Below are 27330 nucleotides of genomic sequence, written 5' to 3' on the forward strand. Positions count from 1 at the left end.
AAATGAAAATGCATTTGAATGACCACAAGCATGCTCAGCTTGCATGTACTTTGTCTTCTTACAGGAGATCTTGGACCCAATCAATAAATTTATAATAGGCACTTGCAGTGTAAGCACTTCTCACATTATAAGTAAGCAGAATGTCAATCTGAGAATTGAGAATGCTTGGAGAAAGTGAGGTTTCAGTTGTGTATCTTTGAAAATAATCTTGGTTGCTATATATTCCTGCTTCCTTGGTTTTCCCTCTTCAACGGAACCTAATATTAGTCCTTATTCTGTACTTTGTCATTCCTCAAGATATCCTTGCAAGTACTTCTTAAACACTAAATACTGCATAAGACAGCTTACAAATTCTCCTCTTAGCTCCAATTTCTCTTTTTCTCTAATGTAGGTTCATACTTCAACTCTCCATTTTTTTTTATCTACAAGCTCTCCAGTAATTTCAGCTCCTTCTATGGCTTCAGCTAGAGATCCTTTTTATGACTTTATTTATACTCCAGCAATTCTCCTGCAAAACATCCAGTCATTTGTCTATCTGCAGTCAAGAGATGTCTCTTGAGCTGAGCTACAACCACTTGACCTTCCGTGGCATAATCTAAAACATATCGTGTTCCCTCCAAAATCCCCTTTAATTTCCCATGTCTTTTAATGGCATCAGAAATCTCTCACTTACATAGGCTACAAGTCTGAAACTGATTTTGCTTCCTCTCCATAATACTAGCATTTATTTTTGGTTTTACCTATTTTTTAGATTATGCTGCTAAAATATAGGTATAAATCAATCAGTCAATATTTGAATTGAAGGAAAGTGGATGGGGAAGTAATAAGAGGGAGAAAATTATGTGCTATCTCAGGGAGGACTGAAGAGTAAAAAGGTCCATAATTAGAGGCAGAATAGATGCAAAAAGGAGTAGGTGATGACTACTAGAGTAGAGTGGGAGTAAAAGAACACCAAACTGTGTTCAAGAGAACTGTGTTCAAGTAATAATAACAGCAATGGCCATTGTAAAACAAAATTGCTGTTATGTAACAGTGTTAGGCAAGTTACATCTATCCTCTTCATTAAGCATCATGACAATTCAGAGTGATAGGTAATATTATCCTCAATTTAAAGATGAGAAAACTGGGGCTCAGCAATTATATAAATCACAGAGATAGAGTTAGGAGAGCCAAGACTTGTGGTATCTATGCTAATAAGCTCCATCCATCTCTGGAACCTTCAGAGATCCTAGCATGAGCCATATCCAACAATCAAAGGGTTTTGAAAAGCAGATGAAGAAGTAAATCACTCAAATAAACTCTCATCCTGTAACTGATCATATCAGCTACAGAAATTTCAGCAACCACAAGGAGATAGTGCCTATTTATCCAGAGAACATGGCAAAGAATGTGTGTAATGCATCCTTGCAGTTGTGCACATGGGCGAATCACAACCAAGTATCTGGTCTTAGCAATATTTTTCAGGATATGTATCCACAGGCAAGGGCAACAAAACTAAACAAAAACATCAAACCAAAAATTTTTTGCACAGTGAAGCAAACAATCAACAAAGTAAAAAGACAACTTACTGAATGGGATACTTGCAACTGATATATCCAAATAGGGGTTAATATCCAAAATATATAAAGAACTCATAAAACTCATCATCAAAAACACAAACAATCCAATTAAAAAATGAGTAGAGGACCTGAACAGACATTTCTCCAAGGACATAGAGATGGTCAACAGATATATGGAAAAATGCTCAACATTACTAATCATTAGAAAAATGCAAATCATAATCACAGCTAGATATCACATCACACTTGTCAAAACATCCATTATCAAAAGGACAACAAATAACAAGTGTTGGTAAGGATGTGGAGAAAAGGGAATTCTCATGCACTGTTGGTAACTTGGTGCAGCTGTTGTAGAAAACAGTATGGAGGTTGCTCAAAAAATTAAAAATAGAACCTCCATATGTATCAGCAATTCTACTTCTGGATATATTTATTCTGAAGAGAACCAGAATGCTAATTCGAAAAGATATATGCACTCTTATGTTTATGGCAGCATTATTTACAACTGCTAAGATATGGAATCAACCTAGGTGTGCATCAATAGATGAATGGGCAAACTATATATACAATAGATAAAAAAGGAATGAAATCTTGCCATTTGTGAAAACATGGGTGGGCCTAGAAGATATGATGCGAAGTGTAATAAATCACACAGAGAAAGACAAATACCATATGATTTTACTTAATCTAAGAAAACAAAACAAATGAACAAATAAAACAAAATGGAAACAGACTAATAGATACAAACTGAAGATTGCCAGAGGGGAGGAGGATGGGGAGATACATGGAAATGGTGAAGGGAAATTAGAGGTACAAAGTGCCAGTTATAAAAAATAAATAAATAAATAAAATAAAGTCGCAGGGATGTAATGTCCAGCATAGGGAAAATACTCAATATTATCATAATAACTTTGCATTATTGACAGGTGGTTACTAGATTTATTGTGATTACATCGTAAGAAATATAAATGTTGAATCACTATGTATTTTTACCTGAAACTAATATTTTATGTCAACTATAATTTAATTTAAAAATCATAGAAGTACTTACTTTTGTCTAAAGTGATCTTTCTGCTCCTGCAGTCCAATATCTAATAGCCGAAAGTAAAACAAAGAGACACTTGGACTCTTTCCAAACTATCCTCAGAAAATGACTTAGGAGAATCACAGCAGGAGATGAAAGAAATCTGGGCTTAGACTCATTATGGCTACAGTCTTCATAAAATTTGACTTTCTGTAGTGCTCTCAAGCCCTCTACCCTCTGACTTTAGTTTCAATACCCAAGGACTGGGAGCCACATCTCTTCATTTTTGGAAATGCCCTAATGGAGGGGGTTATTGGTTAACCAAAGCAAACTTGGAAGCTTGGATGAGATTTCTAAAATCCCTCAGCTCTAACATTTTGCTTTATCTACAAGTCTACTGTGGGGAATTTTTGATAGATCTTTGTTGAATTAAACTATAGATCCACTTGCCTCGTTGATCAGCTTCTATGAGAGCAACTTGTATGGAGTTGGGGGGTGCTGGCCAAAAAAAGGGTGGGATCCCTCAAAAAAACTCTGCAATTGGTAACCCCAGACAACAGGTCCCACATGAAGTAGGGACAGTCTCCCCTAACAGCTCATGTTTTCAAAGTGCAGAAAAATCTATGGTGGGGAGACAAGGAGACCAGAGAATCCACAGTTACAGTCAGCATACAGAACAGTTGCTCTCAGAATAAGACATGGCCAACTACTGCCACAATTACTATCAGTACCTACTACAGTTTATGGCATATGGTGGACAATAAATATTTGTTGAGTGAGTGAAAATTACTACTGATATAAGGTTGTAGGAAGTATTACAACAAACAGTGCCAGTAGTAGAGGTATTTCCAAATGAGTAAATTGAGGCCCCTAGAAGATAAATGATATGCCTTTCATACAGGAACAAGGCAAAAGTATAGATATTCAAATTAAGGGCCCAAAGAAATAGACTGGAGGCCTAGTTAGACTTCAGTAATTTACCATCAAGGAGACTTGGAACCACAATACTCTCTCCAGCTCCAGTACCTTACTTATGGAAGTTGGGAAGCAGAATCCTTAAGGCCCTCACTTGCAAACTGACTTCACATTTTATAAATCAATTTTCCATCACTCTTCAGGCTCCCAATTCTAGTATCTTTTCTTATTAATTGCTCCTGTGCCTTAATCTCCAAACTGGGGAAATTACTATCTACCCACAGAGTCACAGTGAGAATTAAATAAGATAACATACTCATATATGCAGGTACTTGGCATATACTGGTTGCTCAATAAATTATTTTCCTTCCTTCTAATTTTTTTCATAGCAATACTCTACAAAGGAGAAATTTTTAAAAATGGATGTGAACCCATACAACTGTTTGGTCACATTAAATATTGGAAGATTCTCATTTGCTTTCTCTCATGATGAAAAGTTCAGAACCTGCTTCTGAGACATAGAGATGCTCTGCTCGTCAAACCTGTCTCCCTCATACCCCAATCCATTCCTTTCTACTCCATTCCACCTCAGTTCTCTTTGCTTGTTTGTTTGAACCCCAAAGTCCCAGCTTCATCTCACCCCAAAACATAAATCCATTCATAATCTGAGAATGCATGAGTGACGCCATAAAAATGGCAGCAGCAAGGTGGTCTTCTTGAGTTCTCTTCCAGGATATACCACAAACATCTATAACCCATCAAAGGACTCTCTGCTCATCACACATAACAGCTAAGAGACTCTTACAATGATTACTTGAAGGTGGGCAAACTGGGCGAGCAGGGGAAGAGGGAAGGGAGCCGAGTGGAGATGTGGCCTCATCAGCGGTGGAAACGCGGGAGATCCCAGGACAGAACAGAGACCACAAGAGCCAAGAGGTAGGCTCTCTCCCTGCATCCCACAGCTGATCTCTCCTGCCCAGAGAGCAGCGTATCCAGCATTTGAGGCAGTAACCTCAGTTGAGACGTCCAGCTGGGCCCTAGGTTGGACAAAGGACTTAAACACCATACCTGGGCCCTTGCCCCCATTCTCCCAATCCTACCTCCTGTCCTTCCAAAGACACAAGCTGGCCCCTGAACTGAGGAGTAGTGTCAGATTACAGAGGAGCCATAACACTCAGGATAGGAAAGACCCAGCTTGCAGCTCTGACCCAGAGAAGAGGCTGGGAAGAGTGTGACACTGCTGGGCTGGGAGAGAGAAGACTCCTCCATCTCCAGGCCCCACCTTTTGTGGCCTGCCTAGGGAAGGGCAATTACAAGCGTGGAGATACACCCAGGGGTCAGCAGCAGGTGGCAGGCGCAGCTCTGGGCTTTCAGCAGCTCAGAAACCACCCACCCTACACACACACACACACACACACACACACACACACACACACACACACACAAGGAAGAAGTGCCCTAAGACTCAGGAGACATGGGCACAGGGCTGGCTGTGTTACTCTCACTGCGCATATCTGCAGGCAAGAGCAGAAACTGCAGTGACTTTGTAAAAACTACCATCCTGACCCCATACCCCCACTCATCTAGAAGTGCAGTCCCAGGGTCACTCTGGGCACCAGGTGACTAGCTCTGCCTGCACAAGACAAAGAGGACTCTTTGGTATAGCAGAGGACAACCTGGAGATTACTTGGTGGGCTTAAGCCAAGACTGGCACTGCTTTTTTGTTTTGTTTTGTTTTTGTATTGTTGATATTTTTGCCTGTGTTAAGTGTGGGTTATCGGTTGTTTTTACATGTGAGTGTATTTGTTTTCTTCTTTGTTGTTGTTGTTGGGCTTGGTGATTTGTTTTGTTCTGAAACTGCCCTACACCAGGGCCCAGCTCAAGAGGCACAAAATTCAACACACCTAGAGGCCAACTCGAGACCAAACCAGAGTATTACTGGGTTTGACCTACAAGTGACACATCCAGAGGGAATTCTCTACAGGCACAAGAGTTCATAGGGGCCAAGCCTCATTTGAGTGGTCAACCCTCACGCAGCAGAACATCCACTGTGGGCAGAGCCAAGTCTCACAACTAGTCAGCCTAGGAGTCAATCCCACCTACTGACAAGCCAAAAACAATTAAAGACCAACATTAACAGGACAATGTACACAACACAAGGGTCATCTTTGGAGAACACGCACAGGAAAATAGGGAACTGGTGAAAGTCAAATGTAAAGGACACTTACTACATAAGATAACCCAGCAAAAACCAAGAAACTTAGGGGATCTACCTAATCCATTGAAGCAAACAGAGAGTCAGCCATAATGGGGAGACAAAGAAACATGTCCCAAATAAAAGAACAAAAGAAACTTCCAGAATTGGAACCAAATGAAATAGAGGTTATCAACCTATCAGAGACAGAGCTCAGAACAATGATGATTAGGAAGGTTAAGGAGCTTAGTGACAACGTAAAGAAGGATAGAGAAATCATAAAGAAAAACCATTTAGAACAAAAGAATGCAGTAACTGAAATAAAGAACACACTTGAAGGAATTAACAGCAGGTTAGATGAGGCAGAGGATCGAATCTACAACTTAGAAGACAAGTTAGCAGAGATCACCCAAACAGAACAACAGAAAGAAAAAATAATAAAAAACAACGAAGATGGTTTAAGAGACCTCTGGGATAACATCAAGCGCAACAACATGCGCATCATAGGAATACCAGAAGGTGAAGAGAGGAAGCAAAGGATTGACAACATATTCGAACTAATAATGTCTGAAAAATTCCCTAACCTGATGAAGGAAATCAACATACAACCCCAGGAAGTACAGAGACTTCAAACCAGGATAAACCCAAACAGGTCCAAACCAAGACACATTACAGTTACAATGGCAAAGTTTAAAGATAAAGAGAGAATCCTAAAAGCAGCAAGAGAAAGACCGAGGGTTACATATAAGGGAACTGCCATAAGACTATCAAATGACTTTTCTACAGAAACATTGCAGGCCAGGAGGGAGTGGCAGGAGATAATCAAAGTGATGGAAAACAAAGGCTGACAACCTAGATTGCTTTATCCAGCAAGGCTATCATTTAAAGTTGATGGAGAGATAAAGAGCTTCCCAGAAAAGAATAAGCTAAAGGAATTTATTACCACCAAGCCAGCACTGCAGGAAATATTAAAAGGCCTTCTGTAAACAGAAGAAAGATGAAAACAATCTAACTACAAATTTAAAAAATGGCAATAATTATGTACCTATCAATAATCACTTTATTTTTTTTTAATTTATTAGTTTCAGGTGTACAAGCCAAGGTAATACTTAGACGTTCATCATTTATATCCCTCACACTGTGAACCCACAACCTCCCATCCACTATCCCTCCACCCTCACACCGAGCCATCACATTATATATATAAAATTATAGTTGGCATTCATTATTGTTTAGCTTCTGGTGTACTGTGCCATGATCAGGCATCTACAGTATCCCTGAGGTGGTCTCCCAAATGGGACAGGTTTTCATTGGATATCCAACAAAATCTTTACAACATTATTGATTACGTTCCCCAAATTAATTTACAAAATCCCTGAGGCCATCTTGTGGTTACCAACTGTTACCTAATCCCTTCACCTTTCTCCTTATCCCCACTTTAAATGTAAATGACTTAAATGTTCCAATCAAAAGACATAGGGTGGCTGAGTGGATAAGGAAGCAAGACCCTTGTATATGCTGTATACAAGAGACTCACCTCAGATCAAAAGACACACACAGGCTGAAAGTGAAGGGTTGGAGTAACACATTTCATGCAAATGGAAATGATAAAAAAGCTGGGGTTTCAATGCTTATAACTGACAAAATAGACTTCAAAATAAAGAATATACTAAAAGACAAAGATGGGCACTACATAATAATAAAGGGATTTATAAGACAAGAAGTCATAACCCTAGTAAACATCTATGCACCCAACATAGGAGCACCTGAATATATAAAACAGATACTGACTGACATAAAGACAGAGATCAACAGTAACACTATCATAGAAGGGGATTTCAACACTCCTCTGACAACAAGGGATGGTCTTCCAGACAGTAAATCAATCTGTAAACAATGGCCTTAAATGACACATTGGACCAGTTGCATTTAAAGATATTTTCAGAGCATTTCACCCCAAAGCTGCAGAATACATGTTCTTTTCAAGCACACATGGAACATTTTCTAAGATAGACCACATGTTAGGCAACAAAACAGGTCTTCATAAGTTTAAGAAAATTGAAATCATATCAATTGTCTTCTCTGACTTCAGTGCTATGAAATTAGAAATCAATTACAGGAAAAAAAAAACAGGAATACACACAAATTGATGGAAGCTGAACAACATGAATGGGTCAACCATGAGATCAAGAAAAAATCAAAAGACATCTCGAGACAACCAAAAATGAAAACACGACGACCCAGGGTTCCGGATCAAAATGGCGGCGTGAGGTGAGCCTCTGTAAAGCTCTCCTGGAATTTACAACTAATCGGACAACAATAACTCCACAAAGGACTCCCTGCACAGCAGACAGGCAAGACGAAGAGGTCCACTACTGAATTCACCTACAGGTGGGCGAATCGCGCAAGCAGGGGAGGAGGGAAGGGAGAAGTACGGGGACGGAGCCTCTCGGGCGCAGGACAAAGACCTAGCTCAGTGCTCCGAGCTCGCTGCATCCCGGAAGTACCACAGCTGCGGGGCAGGGAAGAACTCGGACTCCTAGGGCTCCGCTTACGGCCCACAGGGCTGAGGGGGCAGCATAGAACACGGCTGAACACAACGTTCACGGCAGACCTCAGAGAAAAGACTGAGGGAAGAAGGCTGAAAACTGTGGTTTAAGCCCTCACTGCCGAGCAGAGAACGGAAGCCTTAGGCACTGAGACTAGCCGCCCCTCCCTACCCTCCCAGGGCTCGCCCCGCCCCCATCTGCCCAGTGCTAGAAGCGATAAAGTAGCAGTGTGAGATCACAAGGACAGGATCTTTGCTGTTCTGAGAACTGTGGACCGCAGAAACAGATTCGCACCCCAACTAGTTCGGGCAAAGGGGAGGGAGCTGTGGAAGCAGGACCGGCTGTGGTGGTGGTCGCAGCCATTGCTCTGGGCCACCTCTCACAACTCACCCCGCCCCTGGCCCCACCTATCTGGGCGGATCCCTGCAGGAGTAAACAGAACTGCTGAAACATATGGGCTCTGAATCGGGTGCAGAAAGAGCTTTGAAACTTCAAAAGCTCTCCGCACCCCCACAGGAACGTGGCGCCCTATGACCCAGGTGAACTGTTAACAGAGAAGAGGCCCGTCTCCCAGGGAATCCCCACATTGTGTGAGAAGCTGGAAAAGTGCAGATAAAATATAGCACTACTGTGTCATAGAGACCTCTTCCTATCAACCTGTTGCAGAAGCCACTCCTGTAGATGTCTAGGAAGAGAAATCATAAATCAGTAATTGCCATGAATAACCAAGGCAACAAGACAGCTCAGAAAGAAAGTGAAAAGTCTCCAGAAAAGGAACTTAAAGATACGGAAATATGTGACTTAAATGATAGAGAATTCAAGATTGCAGTTCTGAAAAACCTCAAAGAGATGCAAGAAAACACAGAAAGGCAATTTAATGAACTCAGAAACACAATCAAAGAACAACACGAGCATTTTACGAAAGAGATTGAAATTTTAAAAAAGAACCAAATGGAATTTCTGGAGATTAAGAACTCAATAGAAGAAATTAAGAATGAAATAACCAGCTTAGGTAGTAGAGTTGACCAGATGGAGGAAAGAATCAGTGACATCGAAGATAGAAACCTGGAAATTACACAGATGGAAGAAGAAAGAGACTTGAGACTTAAAAGAAATGAAAGAACTCTACAAGAACTTTCTGACTCCATCTGAAAGAGCAATATAAGAATAATGGGCATACCAGAAGGAGACGAAAGAGAGAAGGGAACAGAGAATATACTCAAAGAAATTGTCAATGAGAACTTCCCAAATTTGTGGACAGAACTGGATCCTCGAATCCAAGAAGCAAATAGAACACCTAATTACCTCAATCCCAACAGGCCTTCTCCAAGACACATTGTATTCAAGCTGTCTAAAATTAACACCAAAGAAAGAATCCTCAAGGCAGCCAGGGAAAAGAAGACGGTAACCTGCAAAGGAAAGCCCATTAGATTATCATCCGATTTTTCAGCAGAAACTCTACAAGCCAGGAGGGAGTGGAACCAAATATTCAAACTATTGAAAGAGATAAATCATGAGCCAAGAATAATATATCCAGCAAAGATATCCTTTAGATATGAAGGAGGAATAAAGACCTTTCCAGACATACAGAAGCTGAAGGAATTTTCTAATACACGACCTGCACTACAAGAAATACTAAAGGAAGCTATTCGACCACCATCAACAGGGACAATTTGTGGCAACCGAAACATAAAAAGGGGGAGCGTAAAGGCCTGAACCGGAATATGGGAATGGAGAAAGTAAGCGTGCTGAAGAAAATGGAATACTCTAAATATCAAACTTTCTTTTACATAGTCTTAAGGGTAACCACTCAAAAAAAAATCCAGAACTGAAATATATACTGTAATAAATGAAGAAACAGAGGGAAACATCATAGAATACCACCACACAGAAATAATAGACAACAACAAAAAGGCAAAGAAACAATGGAGTCACAGCCTTACCAGAAAACTAAAGATAGAATGACAGGAAATCCTCACGTATCAATAATCACCCTAAATGTAAATGGACTGAACTCACCAATAAAAAGGCACAGAGTAGCAGATTGGATCAAAAACTTAACCCAACCATATGCTGTCTCCAAGAGACACATCTCAGCTACAAGGACAAGCATAGACTCAAAGTGAAAGGGTGGAAATTGGCACTCCAAGCAAATCGTACCCAGAGAAAATCAGGTGTAGCCATAATGATATCAGATGAAACAGACTTCAGGGTGAAAAAGATAACAAGAGACAAAGATGGACATTTCATAATGGTAAAGGGGACTATACAACAAGAAGACGTAACAGTCATCAATATTTATGCCCCCAATCAGGGAGCACCAAAATATACCAAGCAACTATTAACAGAACTAAAGGGAGAAATTGACCAAAACACAATTATACTAGGGGACTTAAATACATCATTGATAGCTATGGGTACCATTTGCTTGGAGTGTCAATTTCCACCCTTTCACTTTGAGTCTATGCTTGTCCTTGTAGCTGAGATGTGTCTCTTGGAGACAGCATATGGCTTGTAGAGTTTCTGCTGAAAAATCTGATGATAATCTAATGAGCTTTCCTTTGTAGGTTACCGTCTTCTTTTCCCTGGCTGCCTTGAGGATTCTTTCTTTGTCGTTGATTTTAGACAGCTTTAATACAATGTGCCTTGGAGAAGGCCTATTGGGATTGAGATAATTAGGTATTCTATTTGCTTCTTGGATTCAAGTATCCAGTTCTGTCCACAAGTTTGGAAAGTTCTCATTGACTGTTTGAGTATACTCTCCGTTCCCTTCTTTCTTTCTTCTCCGTCTGGTAAGCACATTACTCTTATATTGTTCTTTCTGATGGAGTCAGAAAGTTCTTGTAGAGTTCTTTCATTTCTTTTAAGTCTCAAGTTTCTCCTCTTCCATCTGTGTAATTTTCAGACTTTTATCTTCGATGTCACTGATTCTTTCCTCCATCTGGTCAACTCTACTACCTAAGCTTGCTATTTCCGTCTTCATTTCTTCTATTGAGTTCTTCATCTCCAGAAATTCTTTTTGGTTCTTTTTTAAAATTTCAATCTTTTTGGAAAAATGTCATTTTGTTCTTTGATTGTGTTTCTGAGTTCATTAAACTGCCTGTGTCTGTTTTCTTGCATCTCATTGAGTTTTTAAGAACTGCAATCTTGAATCCTCTGTTATTTAAGTCACATATTTCCATATCTTTAAGTTCATTTTATGGAGATTTTTCACTTTCTTTCTGAGCTGTCTTGTTGCCTTGGTTATTCATGGACATTAATGATTTATTATTTCTCTTCCTAGTTATCTACAGGAGTGGGTTCTGTAACAGGTTGATAAGAAGAGGTGTTTCTTTTGTTTTCCAGTAGGTGTTTGTAGAATGTTTTATTTTCTCTCTGAATGCAGCCTTTTATTCTCTCTCACACTGTAGTGTTATGTTTCTCTGCACTACTCTGGATTCTCACAGAATGGGGGATTTTTGGAAGTTGGGCTTCTCCTCTGTGAACAGTTCACCTTGGTCATATGGCACCACCTCCATGGGGGGATGGGGAGATCTTCTGATGTTCCGAAGCTCTTCCTGCCCCAGATTCAGAGCCTGTGTGCTACATCAGCTCTGTTTACTCCTGCAGCGATCCACCCAGATAGTTGGGGACAGGGGCGGGGTGGATTGTGAGAGGTGTCCAAAACAATGGAGTGACCACCACCACAGCCAATCCTGCTTCCATAGCTCCCTTCCTTTTCCAAGAACTAGTTGTACTGTGAGTCCATGTCTGTGAACCAGTTCTCAGAACTGCAAATATTTTGTTCTTCTGATCTGACATTGCTACTGTTCTACTTCTATCACTGGGCAGGTGGGGGCAGGGCGAGCTTTGGGAGGGTATGGAGGGGCAGCTAGTCTCAGTGCCTACTGTTAACATTCTTTGCTCAGCAGTGAGGGCTTAAACCACTGTTTTCATCCTTCTTCCCTCAGTCTTTGCTCCGAGGTCTCTGCAGTGAGCGTTGGGTTGAGTAGTGTTATATGCTCTCCCCTCAAATCTGTGGGCCATATATGGAGCCCTAGCAGTCCAGGTTCTTCCCTCTCTGCAGTTGTGGTAGTTCTGGGATGCATCCATCTTGGAGCTCCGAGATGCGTCTGTGTCCTGCACCCTCATGGCCCCGTCCCAGCACTTCTCCCTTCCTTTCCCTACTCACACAATTTGCCCACCTTTACATGATTTCAGTAGTGAGCCTCTTCATCTTGCCTGTCTGCTGTGCAGGGAGTCCTTTGTGGAGTTATAGTTGTTCAATTTGTTGTAAATTCCAGAGAAGATTTTCAGAAGCTCACTTCATGCTGCCATTTTTATGACATCATTATAAATATCTTTATGTCTTGTTTAAGTCAATATTGTGTAGGATTTTAAGTTACAAATGAACCTAATCTTGATATTGACTCCACAATGGTTAAGCACTATGGCTATATTAGAAAGATTTGTTAAAATATTTATTAGAAATATCATGTCATTCTGATCCCTCCAAAACTATTACATAAGGGCAGAGAGCACACCTTAATTGATGTGTGGTGTGCATCTAGTATTTATCATGATGCCAGACATATTGTAAAAATTCAAGAAACAGTTAGGAATGCCAGGAAAGCAGTTCCCAATTAGTTTCATTTTGTCGCTGTTAATATGATTCAGCATTGGGTAAGATTCCAGGGCAGGTGCAGATTTGGGCCAATAATTTGATGAAGTTTTTTCACATGAAACTTGATAGAAAGCTTTCCTCTTTTATTTATACATTTAAGAAACTTTATTTACAGCAAAGTAAACTCCTTGTTCATTTGAAAATCCTGTTTTGGAAAAACTTGGTTCAGATAGCAAAAGTACCAACACATTCTTTCTATAAAAATAGTATTGATACAGGGGGCTGCATATGTTATGCAAAGTATTCATTTTACCAGCTGAAAAGAGAATCCTCATTTTAATATAGTTTCCAGAGGCTTAAACCATGGTTTGAGCCCGTAATCACCTGCAGGGAGAAATTTAAAGATCAAAAATATCTATTTGCTTCCTTAACCCAAATCTAGTATTTTCTCTGCTGGAAACTGACTTTGATTTCCCCTGAAAAATATTTAAGTTTCACTGCATTGCTTAGAACTGCCAAAGAAAGTAAGATAGTATATAAAATGGTAAAATTCATGAAATTTTACCTAAACAACAGTTTAGATAGAGACAAACTTACAGTTCTTACTAATTCATGAAAAATTGCAACTCATATCTTCTTTGGAATTAATGCTTTCAAGTTGTTTTATTATTTATACAATATGTGAGGCTGAGAATAGCTTTGGTGTACATCAATAGCATTTTGTACTTGTTTCAGGAGTGTTACTGTGAACTCAAAATATCAAGTCTCCACAAAGATCACCTAATATGACTCAATAGGTAAAATATTCACATTTGAACATATGATGTTACTGTGTGTATAACTTGGGTGGCTATAATCCGTTTGCCAGAAAAATAGGTTCCTCTAAATCTGATTCTTATGCTACCCCTGAATAAACTTCATCTCTAACCAAAACTGTGATAAAGATAATAGGATGATGGAAATTAAATAAATCCTTCCTGAAAAACATTACTTTCCTTGATTAAACACGTCTTGCTTCTCCACTTAAAAAAAAAATTCAAGAAACATCTAATAAATGAAAGAATGTGAGATTCCCTTCAGTTTCAGCATTCTGGCATTCTAGATGATAGAGGTGAAATTTAAGATGGTCCTTTGAGAGATGGATATGATTTTCAGGCAGAGATGGGGGAGAATGCCTGATGACGTTCCAGCATGGGAGCACCACATGAGCAGAAATGTGCAGGTGGCAGGCCCAGAACATGCCACAAGCCATGAGATAAATTTGGTTTTAAGATTTAGGGAATGTAACATGTAAATGTATACAAACAGATCAACACAACGGACCTAAAATATTGAAAAACATACTCCTAAATTTCCCCCATCAAATCTGACAGCCTTATCTCTAAGAGTCCAATGCAAAAAGTAAATGCACTGAAACTCCTTTCCAAGCTTCCAGCAGGGCTAGAATTCAGTGACTCAGAGTTTGCTTGTAGAAGAGATTTTTACTTGATAAATTTTCCTAGGTTGATCTGTGTCACCAGATAACTGCTCAGAGATACGTAAATGGGAAGCGGTGGAAGATACTGTGAAAGATAGAAGGGCTCAGATGAAATGGCACAGAGTCTCTTGGCATCCAGGTTTTCTTTTGATGTCCAATTGAGGTATAGCTCCTTAGTGTGAAACCCAGTAAAACACAGATGGCCCCAAGAATGTGGACAGCAATGGAAACACTGGCATCCCAACACCTAATGTATAACTTAAGCAAGGAAAAGAAGAGGAAGCAATGGAGCCCAGTGAGACAAAGATGACTCAAGCTCAACTTGTTTACAGCCATGAATGCAATGTGAACATGTCTTGGAGATCTTGATCCCCTTAGATAATTGTTCTTCCTTCCCAGTTGCCAGCAGAGACTCTGGGCTTCCAAAAAACAGGGAAATTTTGGTGTTCCTGAGCTGAAAAGCTTGTGGTAAAAAAGGGCTTTAGAAACCACATAAGAGAACTCACCCTGGAGATTATCTGAGCAGGGGTTTCACATGGTATTTTTGGATACAGAGGTCTTTGGAGCTGGAAGATACCATAGGAACCACCTAGTCCAGCTAGTTCAACCCACTTCTTTAGAGACAGGAAAACTGAGGCTCAAATAGAGGAAAAGACTTGGCTAGGTTCAAACAATTAGGTTAATAGAAATCTGTCTCCCAATCTGTTTCTCCAGAGTCTTCACTCAGTGATCTGATACAGATTGCCCAAACCCTGACACCATGCAGGTACAAGCTAGAGAGGGCCTTGGAATGTCTGTAGATACTTAAGGAAAAATAAGACATTGACAGGGAATGCTGAAAAGAATATAAATGTCTAACCACTACACTGTACACCTGAAACTAATATAAAATAATATTGAATGTCAACTATAATTTAAAAAATAGTCACGTAATATAAAGTACAGCATTGAGAATATAGTCATTAATATTGTAATAACTATGTACAGTGTCAGATGGGTAATACACTTATTGGAGTTATCACTTTGTGAGGTATATAAATGTATAATCACTATGTTGTTTTGCACACCTTAAACTAATAATAATAATTAAAAAAGAAAAGAATTGGGTGCAAAGCAGTGGTTTATACACTTTTATCTAAAGCAGTGAAATCCTTTCTATACATGATATAGTATTGATGACTAACATTACTGAGCACTTCTGTGCCTATCTCTAATCTAAGCACTGTGAAATCCACACAACGGTTGTATGAGGTTGATTACTATTCCCGTTTTATAAATGAGGAAACTGAAACACAAGACATTAAGTGACGTAAGAAACCACATAGCTGGTATGTAAGTCACAATTTTAACCCAGGTCATCAAGCTTTAAAGTTGATGCTCTTAACATTATGTTAAGTGAAATAAGTCAGAAAGAGAAAGACAAGTACCATATGATCTCACTTATATATGGAATCTAAAGAAAAGACTATGTGAATGAACTAATCAGAAACAGTTTTGGGGACACAAAGAAAAAACCGAGAGTTGTTAGATGGGTGTGGGGGGGGCGGTTGGGGATAAGGGGAAAGGGGAAGGGATTTGGAAGCAGCTGGTAACCACAAGATGGCCTCAGGGTTTTTTTGAAAATTAATTTGGGGAAGGTATTTAATAATGTTGTAAAGATTTTGTTGGGTATCCGATGGACATGCGTCCTATTTGGGAGACCACCTCAGGGATACTGTGGATACCTGATCATGGCATTGTACACCAGAAGCTAAACATTAATGAATGCCAACTATAATTTTATATATATAATGTGATGGTTCAGTGTGAGGTCGGAGGGATAGTGGATGGGGGGAGGGGGGTTCACAGTGTGAGGGATATAAATGATGAATGTCTAAGTATTACCTTGTCTTGTACACCTGAAACTAATAAATAATTAAATTAAAAAAATAAATAAATAAAATAAAAAATAAAGTTGATGCTCTTAAGAGTCAAGATAAACTGAAATCTTATATGTACCTCACACATATATAAACACACAAACAAAGCAAATAAGAGCAGATATACTCTGGTTGACGACATGGAGTTCAGCCCTCTTAAAACCCCCAAACCTTTCTCCCCAACAAGTGGTGTGGGAGACCCCATGCACACAACATTGACACTAAGGAGAATAATATGAAGTCAACTACTCCAAAAGGTGGGATCTGGACTTTAGGAATTGTGAACTCTGGGTCTTAGCCCCTGTTCTGCCATTAACTCCCTATGTGACCTTGAGCAAGTGTTCGTTTTCTCTAATTCTTTTTTGAGGGGGTATGATAAACTAACCTCTATGGATCATGACAGCCCTTGATAATCTGGTAGTTCATAGAGTCATTGGCTCCACACCTGTGTCCTAAACCAAGAAATCTTCAGATAAAACCATCCAGAACAGTTCCTGATAGCATCCCCACCCCTACCCCTGGCATGCTCCAGCACTGACAAGCTACAAGGGAGTGAAATTATGGAGCTTGTCCTTAAGAGTCTCATTTTTTCTGTATTTTATGAATCATTGGACTGACCCAGGGCTAGACCAGAGCTAGTCCAGAGCTGGATTGGGGCTGGTGAGGAAAGGACACTCCCATCCTGGGTAACAGGGACCTGTCCTATCTCTATTGCCTCAGCTATTGTGTTGTTGAAGAGAGTAGTTTCCTAATGGAAAAGAGGGTGTGGACCAGAGATTCACAATGCCTGGGGACTTTGGATCAACAGCCAAAACTAGAGAGAAGAGGAAAAGGTGTGGAAGAAACCTATACACGTGTGACCTCCTTCTAAGATCTTTATCAGAATACAAAGGAAAAGTTAAGAGTCATTCAAAGTACAGAGAAGAGATTGCTGGACTGAAAGCTATTTTCATCTTTGTGATATGAACTCTCCAGGTTCCCTTGCTCTATGCAGAAGGGAAGATCTGAGGGCTTATAGGAGGAGGTAAAGGAGAACTATACACCACGAGCTGAGCAAAGTGGAGACGCAGTCCAAACTGAGAGCTGATATCACTGGCTCCTCATAGCCTAAGGATCTAGACTCAAAGTAAGCAGCACCTCTGTCCACCTCCATCCCTCCACTTGGCTTTCCACATGACAAGAGCAGACAGAGTAACACCAACCCCACATTCTTTCAAAGAGAGTGAAGTGCATCTTGGGGCCAAAGAGGGAGTTTCTCCCAGAAGACAACAGGACCAAACATGCATTCACTTATACCTTTAGCTTTATTCTTTTTTTAAATTACTTTCAGGTGTACAAACAACATAATACTTAGACATTTACACCCCTCACAAAGTGATATCCCCCTTCCTCCAAGCTACTACCCCTCTGACATCTTGTATACCTTTAGCTTTATTCTTGAAAGGAAGAGGGCCGCTTTGGACTGAGCTCCTAAAGCTGCTCTATCTAATATGGTAGCCACCAGTTACATGTGGCTATTGAGCACTTGCAACTTGGCTAGCGTGAATTGAGATATGCTGTAAACGTAGAATACACATAGGATTTCTAAGACTTAGTAAGACAAAAAGAATATTTCATTAATATTTTATGTTGATTATAAGTTGAAATGACAATATTTTGTATATCTTATTTTAAATATATTATTTAAATTGATTTCACCTATTCTTTTTTACCTTTTTAAATACAGCTACCAGAAATTTTTAAATAACACATGTGGCTTGCATCATATCTCTTTTGGTCATTGCTGCCCTAAACCATCTGTTTCATAGGTCAGCCTCTCAGGAATAAGTCCCCTTCAGGGGAAAGTGGGTATGATATTCTTTTCCTGTTCTATACACATGCTGTGCTGACATCATATACACACTTAAAGAGGTACTATTCCAGCACTTTCAAATACGTCATGGCCCAGGGTAGGTGTTCCTCAAGACTTAGGCCTCAAGCATTGATTCATTAAACAAGCACTTACACAACAACTTTGTGTGTTGTTTGTAGAAGTTAAAAATAGAGCATTGAATAAGAGAGACAAAAATCATATCTATCTTCATAGATCTTACAGAATAGTGAGGGATACAGACAAAAACTAAGTAACACATATGGAATGTTAGATGGTGGGAAATATGTTATGGCAATAAATAATGCATGGGAAGTGCATAGGGAATGTTGCACTTCAATTATAAATAGGGTGGTGTCTTCTTAGCCCATTCAGGCTGCTATAACAGAATACCATAGATTGGGTGGCTTATAAGCAACATAAATTTATTTCTACCAATTCTGGAGGCTGTAAAGTCCAAGATTAAGTCACCAACAGATTTGGTGTCTGGTGAGAACCTGCTTCCTGGTTCACAGACAGTCATCTACTTGCTGTTTTCTCGCATAGTGGAATGGACAAGGAAGTTCTCTGAGGTCTCTTTTATTAGGACATTAATCCCACTCATGAAGGTCTGCATTATTTGCAGCCTCAGGTCCCCAGCTATCGAGGAGGGCTGTGATACAGCTGTAAAATTGCTGTGGTGTCCAGCCCTCCTCCTTTCCCTCCCCATTCTTAAGCTCTGGACCTCCTCTCACAGGAGCAGGGGAAGTATTACTTGCTGGGAAGTGTCATCTGGTAGGGTTAGCTGAGTGTCTAAGGCAGTGGAAAAAAGTTTGTATGAGTCAGAGGTTGGAATATAAAAACCCAGTTAGACAAGTCTCTCCAGATGGAAGAGGCCATATTGCTCTGCCATTTCTCACTCTGCAGGGAGAAGGGTCATGAGATGGACATGGAATCAAGCTTCTTTCTTAGAGAAAACCTAAGTGTGGAATGGATTATATAGTGTTAGTTAGTAATATTTCTTAGAGGAATATCTTGGGTGGACTGTCCAAGAGAGAGAACTTATCCTTAATAAGCCTTCTCCCAAACGTCCCTCTCCCTAAATCCTTCCACACCAGCTAGTCTCATCCACTCACTCTGACCCAAGCAGTCCTTATGGTCTCTACTCCTTTGCTTGTATTGTTCCCCTGCCTAGAAATCCCTACCACCATTCCAGTCCTGCCCATGCTTAGATCACAGACTCAGACATTTTTAATATTGGACAATACCTTAAAGATCACCTGCCCCCTCCCTTCTCTCTGGTGTCTGAAAGCCCTTATTGTCAGTTGGTCAATCTAATCTCAGTTACTTTACTACCCTTGAGAGACAGAATCAAATTTGAAATGAACTCTTGCACATACAGAACCTGAGTCCTAGTTTCTTCTCCAGAAAGACTTCATGAAGAACTATTCCACCAGTTCAGTTATATGTAACCTCTAATATTCTCCTTGGGGGATCTCTCCTTTCATCTTCCTCTCAGGTATTAGATATAAGAGTCAACCAGCCATTATTAAGATAGAGAAATGCCTGAACGTCAGAGTAGAAAAAAATACACATTATCTAATTACTGACACCAGGTTAATTACACCAGGAAAACTTTTTAAAATTAGATCCCAAACATGACCTATCTACATGGTACTTACCAGAGACTCACATTAGATCAAAAGACACACACAGACTGAAAGTAAAGTGATGGAAAAAGATATTCCATGTAAATGCAAATGAAAAGAAAGCTCTGATTGCAATACTCACATCAGACAAAACAGACTTGAAAACAGAGAATGTAAAAAGAGACAAATAAGATACAGACCCTTATGTTTACTGCAGCACTATTAACAATAGTCAAGATATGGAAACAATGAAAATACCCATCAATAGACAATTGGATAAAAAATTGTGGTACATATATACAATGGAGTATTACTCTCACATAAAAAAGAGTGAAATTTTACCATTTGCAACAACATGGATGGACCTAGATGGTATTATGCTAAGTGAAATAAGTCAGACTAAGAAAAACAAATACCATATGATCTCATTTATATGTGGAAACTAAAGAACAAAATAAAAAAAAATCAGAAATAGACTCATAGATACAGAAAACAAACTGATGTTTGCTAGTTGGGAGGAGGGTTGGGGGGATGGGTGATAAAGATGAAGGGATTAAAAAGTACAAATTGGTAGTTACAAAATAGTCATGGGATGCAAAACACAGTACGGGGAATATAGTCAAAAATATTGTAAAAACTATATACATAGTATCAGATGAGTAATAGACTTATCAGGGGGATCACTTCATAAATTATATAAATGCCTACCCACTACACTGTACACCTGAAACTAATATACATTAATATTGAATGTCAACTACAATTAAATATGATACACACACATCCACACACACACAGGGTGCCAAAAAATGTATACACATTTTAAGAAAGGAAAAAACTGCATTAAAATTACAGATGATAACCACTTTGAGCACCTCTTGTAATTACAGAAGTCAAATGTGACTTGTATTCATCTTTAGTTATTGGTATATATTGAGCATTACAATTTTTTTTAATTTATTGGCGTGACAATTATAAGTAAAATTGCATAGATTTCAGGTGTACAATTCTATATTACATCATATATAAATCCCATTGTGTGTTCACCACCCAGAGTCAGTTCTCCTTCCATCACCATATATTTGATCCCCTTTACCCTCATCACCCACCCCCCACCCCCTTACCCTCTGGTAACCATGTGCAAAAGAATGAAACTGGACTGCTATCTGTCACCATGTACCAAAATTAATTCAAAATGGATCAAAGACTTAAGCATAAGACCTGACACAATAAACTGCATAGAAGAAAACATAGGTACTAAACTTATGGACCTTGGGTTCGAAGAGCATTTTATGAATTTGACTCCAAAGGCAATGGAAGTAAAAGCTAAAATAAATGAATGGGACTCTATGAAACTTAAAAGCGTCTGCACAGCAAATGAAACCATCGACAAAATAAAGAGGCAACCAACTGAATGGGAGAAGATTTTTGCAAACAGAGCCTCCGATAAGGGCCCAATATCCAATATATACAAGGAATAAATTTAACTAAGGAGGTGAGACCTGCATTCTGAAAAGTATAAGAGATTAAAGAAAGAAATTGAAGAGAACACAAGTAAGTGGAAGGATATAAAGTACTCATGTATCAAAAAGGATTAATATTGTTAAAATAATCATACTGCTCAAAGTAGTCTTACAGATTCAATGTAATTCCTGTCAAAATACCAATGTCATTCTTCTCAGAATTAAAACAAATAATCCTGAAATTTATATAGAATGACAAAAGACCTTAAATAGCCAAAGCAATCTTGAAAAAGAAGAACAAAGTTGGAGGTATGACACGCCCTGATCTCAAACTATACTACAAAGCTATAATAATCAAAACACTATGGTACTGGCTCAAAAACAGACACATAGATCAATGGAACAGAATAGAGGACCCAGAAACAAGCCCATGCCTATATGGTCAATTAATCTATGACAAAGGAGGCGAGAGTCCACAATGCAGTAAGGACAGTCTCTTCAATAAATGATGTTGGGAAAGCTGAACAGATGCATGCAAAAAAAATGAAAGAAAAAAAAGAAACTAGATCATTTATTATACCATATACAAGAATAAACTCAAAATGGGTTAAAGACTTAAATGCAAGACCTAAAACCATAAAACTCCTAGAAGAAAACATTGGAAGTAAACTATTTGACATCAGTCTGAGTAATATCTTTTTGGATACATCCCCTTAAGCAAGGGAAACAAAATCAAAAATAAACAAATGGGACTTCATAAAACAAAAATCTTTTGCGCAGTGAAGGAAACATTCAATAAAACAGAAGAACAACCTACTGAATGGGACAATATATTTGTGAATGATATATCTGATAAGGGGTTGATATCCAAAATATGAGAAACTCATACAATTCAATAAAAAATAAATAATCTGATCAAAAATGAGCAGAGGACATGAAAAGACATTTCTACAAAGCAGACATACAGATGGCCAACAGACATATGAAAAGACGCTCAACATCATTAATCATCAGGGAAATATAAATAATAACCACAATGCGACATCGCCTCACACCAGTCAGAATGCCTATTACCAAAAAGTCAACAAACAACATGTGTTGGTGAGGATGTGGAGAAAAGGAACTCCTTGTGCACTTTTGGAACTGTAAACCAGTGCAGCCCCTACGGAAAACAGTATTGAGATACTTCAAAAAACTAAAAATAGATATACCATATGACCCAGCAATTCCACTTCTGGGTTTTTATCAAAAAAAAAAAAAGAACATTAATTTGAAAAGATATATGCATATGCACCTGTGTGATTATTGCATAATTATCTACAGTAGACAAGATATGGAAGCAACATAGGTGTCCATCAATAGATGAATGGATAAAACTGTTTTACACACACCCACACACTATTATGCAGCAATAAAAAATGAAATCTTGCTATTTGTGACAACATGGATGGATCTAGAGGGTATTACGCTAAGTGAAATAAGTCAGACAGGAAAAAGACAAATACTATATGATTTCACTTATATGTGGAATCTAAAAAAAAAAAAGCAAACATAGCAAAACAAAAACAGCTGATACATAGACCAAAGGAATGGTAACCGGAAAGGAGGGTGTGGGGAGATGGATGAAAAGGGCAAGGGGAATACACTCAACAATATTGTGATAATTTTGCATGGTAACAGATGATTACTAGAATGAGTTGGGTGATCACATTATAAGGTATCAAAATGTCAAATCACTATATTGTATACCTGAAAAATGAATATAACTCATATAATATTGTATACACAATATACCTAAATTAAAAACAAAATAATTCAGATGCCACGGCCTCACTCCCAGAGATTCTGCATTTTAAGAGTCCAGCTCTCAGAATGCAAGCCAGACCTGGAAGGTTCTTGCATATACCAAGGCTTATTGTTCTCACAGTGTCTCCTATTGGGACAGCAGCATGTTATCTAGGGAGTAAGGGTTGGGGTAGTACAGATGTAAACATTTAAAAGGTAAATTCAGGGAAGTTACTATCTCTAAGAAGAGCCTTCATAATTCTGATTTCAATCAAATCTCAGGATCTTCACACTCACTTCCAAATCTGTTTGGAGAGCTCAGAACAACAACAACAAAAGGCTTCAAACTTCATTTCAGCTTGAAATGAGGATTAGGGGTTAGAGAACATAAAATGAGGCACAAACTCTTTAGCATTTCAGGACCTCCAAAGTTTTATGCCATTACTTCTGTCTCAGCCTATCTCCCTGTCAACATCCTGATCTCCTGGCAGGCTGGTCTTCCCGCTGAGTCATAAACTTCCCTGGATGATGATATCTAGTTATTGTACCATTGCCTTTTCACCACTAGTATCTCCTCCCCTAGGATTCATCACAGAGCAGCTAAGGTTGTTCTATCAGGGATAATGTAGTGACAATTACCCACTTATTCTTTTATATGACAACAAACAGTTTATAAAATGTTTTTATATATTTTATGCAATGCCTACTAAGTGTAAGGCATTGGATTAAAATATTTTATATACATTATTTCTAGTCCTTATGAAAAGCCTGAATTTTACAGACGAGGAGACTGAGAATCAGAGAGATTAGTGATTTGTACAAGTTCCCTCAACTGAAAAACAGTGAAGTCAGGACTAGAATCCAGGTTTACTAACGTAAAGCTGTTTCTGCTTCATTCTAGTCCTCCTTACTATGGTCAACTAGACCTGCTTAACCTGTGTCTTTGAAAGCCCAGGAGGACTTTGGGTTGGAATTTAGGTCTTCTTCAGGGCTAACCTTGCTGCCTTACAGAAATTTGGGTTGTCAGTTAATGTATAAGGAAGTAAAGATATGGTTCAGAAAGAAAATGGTTATGTAGGAAGAGAAAGAAACAGGCATCTGAAAGGTACCCTCTGTGTTCTCAAAGAGAAAATTATAATCCAAAAGGAGTAATCATCCAGGTCTTGCACCATAGTGCAAAGCCACAGAAGTTCTGGAACGATCAAAATGGTAAGAACCTCCTGGTCTCAGAGACATCATCAAAATGGCAGTGTGAGGTGAGCCTCTGTAAATCTCCACTGGAATTTACAACTAATCGAACAACAATAACTCAACAAAGGACTCCCTGCACAGCAGACAGGCAAGACGAAGAGGCCCACTACTGAATTCACCTAAAAGTGGGTGAATTGCACAATTAGGGGAGGGGGGCAGGGAGAAGTGCGGAGACAGAGCGGCGCGGACAAAGGAGGCAGACCTAGCTCACTGCGCAGAGCTCGCTGCATCACAGAACTGCCGCAGCTACTGGGAAGGGAAGCACTCAAACTGCTAGGGCTCCGTTCATGGCCCACAGGACTGAGGAGACATCATATAACACGACTGAAGCCAACGCTCACGGCAGAGACCTCGGAGAAAAGACTGAGGGAAGAAGGCTGAAAACAGTGGTTTAAGCCCTCACTGCCAAGCAGAGAACAGAAGCCTTAGGCACTGAGATTATCCGCCCCATCCCTACCCTCCCAGAGCTCGCCCGCTCCCACTTGCCCAGTGCTAGAAGCAGAACAACAGCAGTGTCAGATCAAAAGAACAGAATATTTGCTGTTCTGAGAACTGTGGACCACAGACACAGATTCGCAGCCCAACTAGTTCCGGCAAAGAGGAGGGAGCTGTGGAAACAGAACCCGCTGTGGTGGTGGTCGCTGCCAATACTCTGGGCTACCTCTCACAACTCATCCTTCCCCTGGCCCGACCTATCTGGGCAGATCCCTGCAGGAGTAAACAGAACTGCTGAAACAAATGGGCTCTGAATCTGATGCAGAAAGAGCTTTGGAACTTCAAAAGCTCTCCACATACCCTACGGTACACAGCACCCTGTCATCCAAATGAACTATTAACAGAGAAGATGCCCATCTCACAAGGAATCCCCCCATTGTGTGAGAAGCTGGAATAGTGCAGAGAAAACATAGCACTACCGTGAGAGAGAGAGACAAAAAAAACTGCAGTCGAAGAGAAAATAAATGTTCTACCAATAAGTACTGGAAAAAAAATAGACCTTTTCCTTTCAAACTGTTGCAGAAGCCACTCCTGTAGATGTCTAGGAAGAGAAATAATAAATGACTAATTGCCATAAATAACAAAGGCAATGAGAAAGCTCAGAGAGAAAGTGAAAAGTCTCCAGAAAAGGAACTTAAAGATATGGAAATATGTGGCTTAAATGACAGAGAATTCAATATTGCAGTTCTGAAAAAACTCAATGAGATGCAAGAAAACACAGAGAAGGAGTTTAATAAACTGAGAAACACAATCAAAGAATAAAATGATCCTTTTACAATAGAGATTGAAATTTTAAAAAAGAACCAAAGAGAATTTCTGGAGATTTAAAACTCAATAGAAGAAATTAAGAATGAAACAGCCAGCTTAGGTAGTAGAGTTGACCAGATGGAGGAAAGAATCAGTGACATTGAAGATAAAAACCTGAAAATGACACGGATGGAAGAAGAAAGAGACTTGAGACTTAAAACAAATCAAAGAACTCTATAAGAACTTTCTAACTCCACCAGAAAGAGCAATATAAGAACAATGGACATACCAGAAGGAGGAGAAAGAGAGAAGGGAACAGAGACTATATTCAAACAAATTGTTGATGACAACTTCCCAAACCTGTGGACAAAACTGGATCCTCGAATCCAAGAAGCAAATAGAATACCTAATTACTTCAATCCCAACAGGCCTTCTCCAAGGCACTTTATATTGAAGCTGTCTAAAATCAACGACAAAGAAAGAATCCTCAAGGCAGCCAGGGAAAAGAAGACGGTAACCTACAAAGGAAGGCCCATTAGATTATCATCAGATTTTTCACCAGAAACTCTACAAGCCAGGAGGGAGTGAAACCAAATATTTAAACTATTAAAAAAGAGAAATTATGAGCCAAAATAATATATCTGTCAAAGATATACTTTAGATATGAAGGAGGATTAAAGACCTTTCCAGACATCCAGAAGTTGAGGGAATTTTCTAATACATGACCTGCACTACATGAAACACTAAAGGAGGCTATTCCACCACCTTCAACAGGGACAATTTGTGGCAACCAAATCATAAAAAGGGGGAGAGTAAAGGCCGGAACGGGAACATGGGAATGGAGAAACTAAGCGTGCTGAAGAAAATGGAATACTCTAAATATCAAACTTCCCTTTACTTAAACTTAAGAGTAACCACTCAAAAAAATCCAGACCTGAATTATGTACAATATTAAAAGAAGAACCAGATGGAAACATCATACAATGCCACCACACAGAAATAATAGTCAACAAGAAAAAGGCAAAGAAACAATGGAGACACAGCCTTACCAGAAGACAAAAGATAGAATGACAGGAAATCCTCACATATCAATAATCTCCTTAAATGTAAATGGACTGAACTCACCAATAAAAAGGCACAGAGTAGCAGATTGGATCAAAAAAATAAACCCAACTACATGATGTGTCCAACAGACACATCTCAGATATAAAGACAAGCATAGAGTCAAAGTGAAAGGGTGCAAATTGACACTCCAAGCAAATGGTATCCAGAGAAATCAGGTGTAGGATACTGATATCAGATGAAACAGACTTCAGGGTGAAAAAGGTAATGAGAGACAAAGATGGACATTTCACAAGTGTAAAGGGGACTATAAAATAAGAAGACATAACAGTCGTCAATATTTATGCCCTCAATCAGGGAGCACAGAAATATACCAAGCAAATACTAACAGAACTAGAGGGAGAAGTTGACCAAACCACAATTATACTACAGGTCTTAAATAAATCATTGACAGCTACAGATAGATCATCCAAACAGAAAATAAATAATGAAATAGTGGCCCTAAATGACACATTAGATGAAATGGACATAATTGACATATATAGAGTACTTCATCCTAAAACATCAGACTATACATCTTTTTCTAGTGTACATGAAACATTCTCAAGAACAGACCATATATTGGGACATAAAATCAGCCTCAGCAAATTTAAGAAGATCTAAATCACACCAAGCGTATTCTCCGATCACAAGGCTTTGAAATTGGATATCAACTGCAAAAAGAAAGCAGGAAGAAACACAAATACATGGAGATTAAACAACATACTTTTAAAGAACGACCAGGTCAAA

General features: G+C 39.2%; 1 protein-coding gene across 2 annotated transcripts in view; it reads right to left on the bottom strand.

Annotated features, from left to right (window-relative positions):
- Positions 1 to 27330, bottom strand: part of LOC308494672 (vascular endothelial growth factor receptor kdr-like) — a 334242-nt gene that overhangs the window by 203444 nt on the left and 103468 nt on the right. The gene's annotated exons all lie outside the window — the stretch shown is intronic.

Source organism: Rhinolophus hipposideros (genome assembly GCF_964194185.1).
Source record: "Rhinolophus hipposideros genome assembly, chromosome: X".
NCBI classification, from domain to species: domain Eukaryota; kingdom Metazoa; phylum Chordata; class Mammalia; order Chiroptera; family Rhinolophidae; genus Rhinolophus; species Rhinolophus hipposideros.